General features: G+C 44.2%; 1 non-coding gene and 2 pseudogenes across 1 annotated transcript; all 3 read left to right on the top strand.

Moving 5' to 3' along the window:
* Positions 1-2973: 2973 nt before the first annotated feature.
* On the top strand, positions 2974-3092 carry LOC148881275 (5S ribosomal RNA; annotated as a pseudogene).
* Positions 3093-4233: 1141 nt separating this feature from the next.
* Positions 4234-4352, top strand: LOC148881274 (5S ribosomal RNA). The gene has a single exon (XR_016114036.1). It is a non-coding gene; the product is annotated as a 5S ribosomal RNA (ribosomal RNA).
* A 1136-nt stretch (positions 4353-5488) lies between these two features.
* On the top strand, positions 5489-5607 carry LOC148881273 (5S ribosomal RNA; annotated as a pseudogene).
* The last annotated feature ends 1242 nt before the right edge of the window (positions 5608-6849 follow it).

Genomic DNA, 6849 nt, shown 5'->3' with positions numbered 1-6849 from the left:
CACGTGTCTTGGTTACGTGACCAGCTCCCGTGAGCAGACGCCATTTTCATTTTCAGACGGGAGCTCGTGTGTATCAGACGGCAGCTTGTGTGCCTTCAACAATGGCGAAACGAAAGAATTGTGATCTCGGAAGGAAGCACAGGTCAATCGTGGCTGTTGAGGAGAGTCCAACATGGAGCAAATCCTCTATTGCAAAGGAATTCAACGTGCCGCAAAATACTTTATCAACGTGGTTGAAGAGTAAGGATAAAATAAAGACGGCATACGAAGCGCTGGACTTCGGACCTGGCTCAAAGAGGATGAGAAAGGCGGCACGCCCTGATGTTGAGGACGCGGTGGATACCTGGATGAGGCAAGCGAGGAACCAAAATATCCCGGTAACAGGAGTGATGCTGCAGACCAAGGCTGAAGTGCTTGCAAAAGAATTTGGCCATGACGACTTTAAATGCTCCAAAGGCTAGTTAAATCGCTACAAGGAACGAAAGGTACAGCAAGTCCTGAAGAATGAATGACTCTGTGTCTTTGTGTTGTCGTACATGTTTGTTTTTCCCAAGAAGGCGGCGCGTGAACATGTGGCTCCCCTCTCCTGGCAAATTTGCGTTTTCATGTTTCATGTTTGCTGTACTGTATTACTGTATGTTTGTTAAAGTCATTATAAGTGCCTTGCCTGCTGGGTCTGAGAGGACATTACATAATGTCATCTGTGCTGTATGGCATGCATATTAGCATACAGTACTGTATTTGACAATAAAGATGACTTAGATTTTTGACTTTGGAAGGATCTGAAGCTACGCAAGATTACTGGAGAGGCCAAGAAAGTGGATCAGAACCAAGTTGACGACTAGCACAATGGCAGACTGCAAGAGCTGCTGAGGGATTACCACCCCGACGACGTATACAACGCTGACGAAACTGGTTTGTTTTACAAGCTGCAGCCACAGAAATCATACGTCTACAAGGATGAGGATTGCCGCGGGGGTAAACGTTCAAAAGAAAGACTTACAATCATGCTGTGCGCTAACATGACGGGTACCGATAAATTACAACTTATTGTTATCGGGAAATCAAAAAAAACAAGGTGCTTCAGTGGCGTGGAGAGTTTGCCGGTCACCGACAAAGCAAACAAAAACGCTTGGATGACGTCAGACATTTTAGGGGAAAGAGCGGCAATGGACTGTTTTCGATGCCATTAGAGCAATTTCCAAAGCGTGGAGCACGGTGTCCGAAAACACCATCGAGAACTGCTTCCGTCACTGCAAATTTGAACCTCCAGGGTGCAGTGACGAAAGCAGTGAGGAAACATCTGCAGCGAACGAAAAGCTGGCTGAAGAGCTAAAAGTCGCTTTACACTGCATCGTATGTTGCAGTCGACAAAGACATTGCGACATTCCCAAGCTCATCAGATGCGGATATCGCAGCAGAGGTCAAAGCCAAGTATGCCCCAGGAGATTCCCGTGATGATGATGATGAGGATGAAGAAGAACCGACTGAATGCACAGCTATTGCAACACCGACAAAAGCATTGCAAGGTGCTGCGGACATGCGATCTTTCTTTGAATCCGTAGAAAATGCATTGTTTTTTTTAGAAACGTTAAACAAGATGGAAGTGTTTATATTAAAATGTAAAAATGGGAAGCAGAAGAAGATTGATGACTTTTTTAAATAGCATACATAATTGAGGTGTTATGTACATGTACTGTTTATGAATGCAAGCAGTTTTTGCAACAATGTTTGTTGTTTTGTCTGCTGAAGCATGATGATTTTGAAAATTACCACCTTCACAGTGCACTATGGCTCGAGCACTCTCCCCCCCTTCACCTTCCAAATATCCCGTCATGGCGCCAACCTCTTGGGCTTGGACTTGTTTTGTGCACTCGGCTTTTCTATCTCTGACAATGTGGGTGCCACAATTCACACCCAGGCCAACAGGGGTGGCGAAAGCTCCAACCAAGCAGACGGCCTTCCCTACTCTTCCTCAGCCAGCAGAGGGCCCAACGAGAAGCGCCGGACGAAGCAACCCACACTTACTGTGTCGGACTGGGTCCCCATTCGCCGGCCGAGCTGCTCTCACAAATGGGACTCATTCTGGACAGCACCAGTCCAGATTACCGCCCAACTCGGACCGACCACCTTCTGTCTGGCTGACGGGTCGCGTTGGCATGCCAGCCGCCTAAGGAGAGTGGTGGCACCGACCCCCTCGAACGACTTCTCAGGCAAAGACTACTGACGTCCTGTCACACATCAGAGAACACCGATGGGACGCCTCGAAGAGCGTGGTGAACCAGCCGTGCCCGTGGGGCCAGAGCCTCGGCCAGCTCGTGTTCGCCTTTGCCCTCGGTCACATATTTTGAATGTTCAGACCTTAGCCAGTGCTTAGCCTATCGCGTGGCAGAATAACCCACATGGCTAAGCCGGGAAAACGGCAGTCTACCCGTTTTCCCTTGTTGCAGTGTTTTTAGTTCCTTCAGGGAGGGGGGGTAAATGTAGCATATGTCACACTGCTACAGAATGTTGCGACAGGTCGAAAAGCAGCGGTGGCGTCACGACCGCAGGTTGACTAAGATGGTGGCACAATAAACACGTTGACAGAGCAACTCTTCTCTCTCATTCCTCCGGAAACAACAATTACATCAGCAGAGGGCGTCAAGGACCAGATGGAGAGTCATCATAATAATACATTTAATTTCTATGCGCCTTTCAAAACTCTCAAGGCCACTTTACAGTCACGGGATAAGAACGTTTTTTTGGGGCGAGTGAACAGAGGCAACCATTCGCACCAGCGTTCATTCTACCCGGAATGAATGGACGAAACGGATTGCATTGGAAGTCAAAGAAAAGTTACCCACGTTAATACATCAGCTGGACTCACATGCGCCTTATTTGACAACACGACACAAATAACCCCTTCAAGGGTACTATTCATCGATTCAAGCCTGTATTTGGAAAACCAAATCCCCATCATCATATTGCCTCACTTACGGCCATACTACCCTGCGAATGCCCGATCTCGTCTGATCTTGGAAGCTAAGCAGGGTTGGGCCTGGTTAGTACTTGGATGGGAGACTGCCTGGGAATACCAGGTGCTATAAGCTTTTTTTTTGCAGCCACCCCAAACTCTGTGGGCCGAGAAATGGTCTCTCTCGTTAGCGATCCGATTTCACTTTTCTTTCACGATCACCCCCGACGCGATTTTAAACGGTTTCCCACACGTTGATTTTACTCTTGAGTCGCTGCGTGTAACGATATGGCTTTCCGGCAGAGGGAGCTGTCCGCATGGGGCACCGTCATGACAGTACTCGTACGCGAAGCAGAACTGGGCTTCTGCGTGCTGGACAGCTTCTTTTACTCCCCTTTCAAACCATCTATTTTCCTTTCGCTACAATCTTAACCTCATTGTCGTCAAATGAGCGGTAGATAGCTTTGAGGTGCGTATGTACTGCAGATTGAGGCCCAGTAGTATTATCCCAGCGGTGTTGATAAAGTATTTTTTTTTGAGAATTTGTTTAGTCTCCCCAATGTTTTGCTCTTTATAATTTTCATTTTTCCAATGTATTGAATAAACTACATTATTTTGTTTTTCATTTGACAGCCTATCTTTTGGATGCACTCATTTTTGCCTTCAAGTGTTTATCGGTTTGAAATAAGTAGGAATTTTGTGTTGCCAAAGGACTCTGTAGTTTTTCAGAAAGCCCTGCAATGTAAGGTAATGCTACTCCTCTCCTTTTAGTATCTTCAGAATTTTGGGTTTAATTCTCTATCCTTTTCTTTTGACATTTATTATGATTACTCTACGTCTGGTCCTTGACGCCCTCTGCGGACGTAATCACACAGCGTCACTGATCTCGTGATCAACCATTTCACCACATAATATTCATAGTTATACATAACATTTTAAGCGCCTTTCAAAGCTCTAAAGGCCACTTTACAGTCACAAGATAAGAATGTTTTTTGTGCGAGTGAACAGAGGCAACCATTCGCGCCAGCGTTCACTCTACCCGGAATGAATGGACGAAACGGATTGCATTGGAAGTCAAAGAAAAGTTACCCACGTTAACGCATCAGCTGGACTTACATGCGCCTTATTTGAGAACACGACACAAATAACACCTTCATCGATTCAAGCCTCTATTTGGAAAACCAAATAACCATCATCCGACAAGAACGAACACCATGAGCAAAGAAAGACACTCTCCCTGCAACACTATAAAGAGGGATTTTCTGGCACATTCCCTTGCTTACGGCCATACTACCCTGAGAACGCCCTATCTTGTCTGATCTTGGAAGCTAAGCAGGGTCAGGCCTGGTTAGTACTTGGATGGGAGACCGCCCGGGAATACCAGGTGCTGTAAGCTTTTTTTTTTTTTTTTGCAGCCAACCCAAACACTGTGGGCCGAGAAATGGTCTCTCTCGTTAGCGATCCGATTTCACTTTTCTTTCACGATCACCCCCGACGCGATTTTAAACGGCTTCCCACACGTTGATTTTACTCGAGTCGCTGCGTGTAACGATATGGCTTTCCGGCAGAGGGAGCTGTCCGCATGAGGGACCGTCATGACAGTACTCGTACGCGAAGCAGAACTGGGCTTCTGCGTGCTGGACAGCTTCTTTTACTCCCCTTTCAAACCATCTATTTTCCTTTCGCTACAATTTTAACCTCATTGTCGTCAAATGAGCGGTAGATAGCTTTGAGGTGCATATGTACTGCAGATTGAGGCCCAGTAGTATTATCCCAGCGGTGTTGATAAAGTATTTTTTTTTTGAGAATTTGTTTAGTCTCCCCAATGTTTTGCTCTTCATAATTTTCATTTTTCCAATGTATTGAATAAACTACATTACTTTGTTTTTCATTTGACAGCCTATCTTTTGGATGCACTCATTTTTGCCTTCAAGTGTTTTTCGGTTTGAAATAAGTAGGAATTTTGTGTTGCCAAAGGACTCTGAAGTTTTTCATAAAGCCCTGCAATGTAAGGTAATGCTACTCCTCTCCTTTTAGTATCTTCGGAATTTTGGGTTTAATTCCCTATCCTTTTCTTTTGACATTTTTTATGATTACTCTCCGTCTGGTCCTTGACGCTCTCTGCTGACGTAATCACACAGCGACACTGATCTCGTGATCAACCATTTCACCACATAATATTCATAGTTATACATAACATTTTAAGCGCCTTTCAAAGCTCTAAAGGCCACTTTAAAGTCACGGGATAAGAACGTTTTTTTGTGCGAGTGAACAAAGGCAACCATTCACTCTACCCGGAATGAATGGACGAAACGGATTGCATTGGAAGTCAAAGAAAAGTTACCCACGTAAACGCATCAGCTGGACTCACATGCGCCTTATTTGACAACACGACACAAATAACACCTTCATCAATTCAAGCCTGTATTTGGAAAACCAAATAACCATCATCCGACAAGAACGAACACCATGAGCAAAGAAAGACGCTCTCCCTGCAACACTATAAAGAGGGATTTTCTGGCACATTCCCTCGCTTAGGTCCATACTACCCTGAGAATGCCCAATCTCATCTGATCTCGGAAGCTAAGCAGGATCGGGCCTGCTTAGTACTTGGATGGGAGACTGCCTGGGAATACCAGGTGCTGTAAGCTTTTTTTTGCAGCCACCCCTTTTGTTTAGCTGTGATCATCATACCAACTTTTTATTGCCTCAAACGCATTTTAAGCCGGGCGGGCTAACGTGTCTGCTGGCACGGTGGTTCGAGCTTTCGGAAAAGCCGGCATTATTTCCGAGGAGCCGCACGGGACAGAAAGTAACCTCCAGTGAAGAAAGCGAACCTGCCATATTGGATTTAGCGCAACTGTTCGATTCTGTTACCGGTAATGTGCTTGTTTTTACCATGCCGACGCCTATTGAGCGATGATCACAAAATGTTCTTACTAAATAAAGCACTAAAAAACTCAGTTTTGCTCCCGATCTATTTTTTAAATACGCCTGTATGTTGTGGTAAGGCGGACGCTCGTATGGCAGGAGAGGATATGTACCGGTATATAAAACTTGCGTCCTTTAATCCGGTGCGCCCAATGTGTGTATTAAATACAGAAATGGCACACATAAATGAGACTGCGCCTTTTCACACGGTGCGCTCTTTGGTCGTGAAAATACGGTAAAACCAATGAAAAAATATTTAGTTCAGAAAACGTGTTTTACTTCCTCTGAAAATGCGTTTAAGGCAATAAAAAGTTCATATGATCCTCACAGCTAAACAAAAGGCTGAATCTTCTTGTTTTCACTTGTATAAGTGTCAGATGAGCACTCTGCAGCCTATATAGACACTAATTTCATCAAAAAACTTAAAACCATGAAGAAAACATTAAGTTCAGAAAACATGTTTCTCTTGCTCTGAAAATGTGTTTAAGGCAATAAAAAGTTCATATGATTCTCACAGCTAAACAAAAGGCTGAAACTTCATGTTTTCACTTGTATAAGTGTCAGATGAGCACTCTGCAGCCTATATAGACACTAATTTCATCAAAAAAAGTTAAAACAACGAATAAAACATTAAGTTCAGAAAACGTGTTTCTCTTGCTCTGAAAATGCCTTTAAGGCATTAAAAAGTTCATATGATCTTCACAGCTAAACAAAAGGCTGAATTTTCATGTTTTCAATTGTATACGTGTCAGATTAGCACTCTCCAGCCTATATAGACACTAATTTCATCATAAATCTTAAAACCATGAAGAAAACATTAAGTATAGTATAGTGTAGTAAGGCGTTTTTAGCGCAAAAAACGACCATGTATAGTAAGGCTCTTTGACCACAAAAACGACCATGTATAGTAAGGCATTTTTGACGCAAAAAACGACCATGCATAGGAAGGCCTTTTTAGCGCA

Source organism: Hippocampus bargibanti, unplaced genomic scaffold (genome assembly GCF_051943395.1).
Source record: "Hippocampus bargibanti isolate YZ-2025 unplaced genomic scaffold, ASM5194339v1 Contig00001_ERROPOS9571412+, whole genome shotgun sequence".
Lineage (NCBI taxonomy): Eukaryota > Metazoa > Chordata > Actinopteri > Syngnathiformes > Syngnathidae > Hippocampus > Hippocampus bargibanti.
The sequence above is the reverse complement of the archived record's forward strand: the minus strand, read 5'-3'. Positions and strand labels throughout refer to the sequence as shown.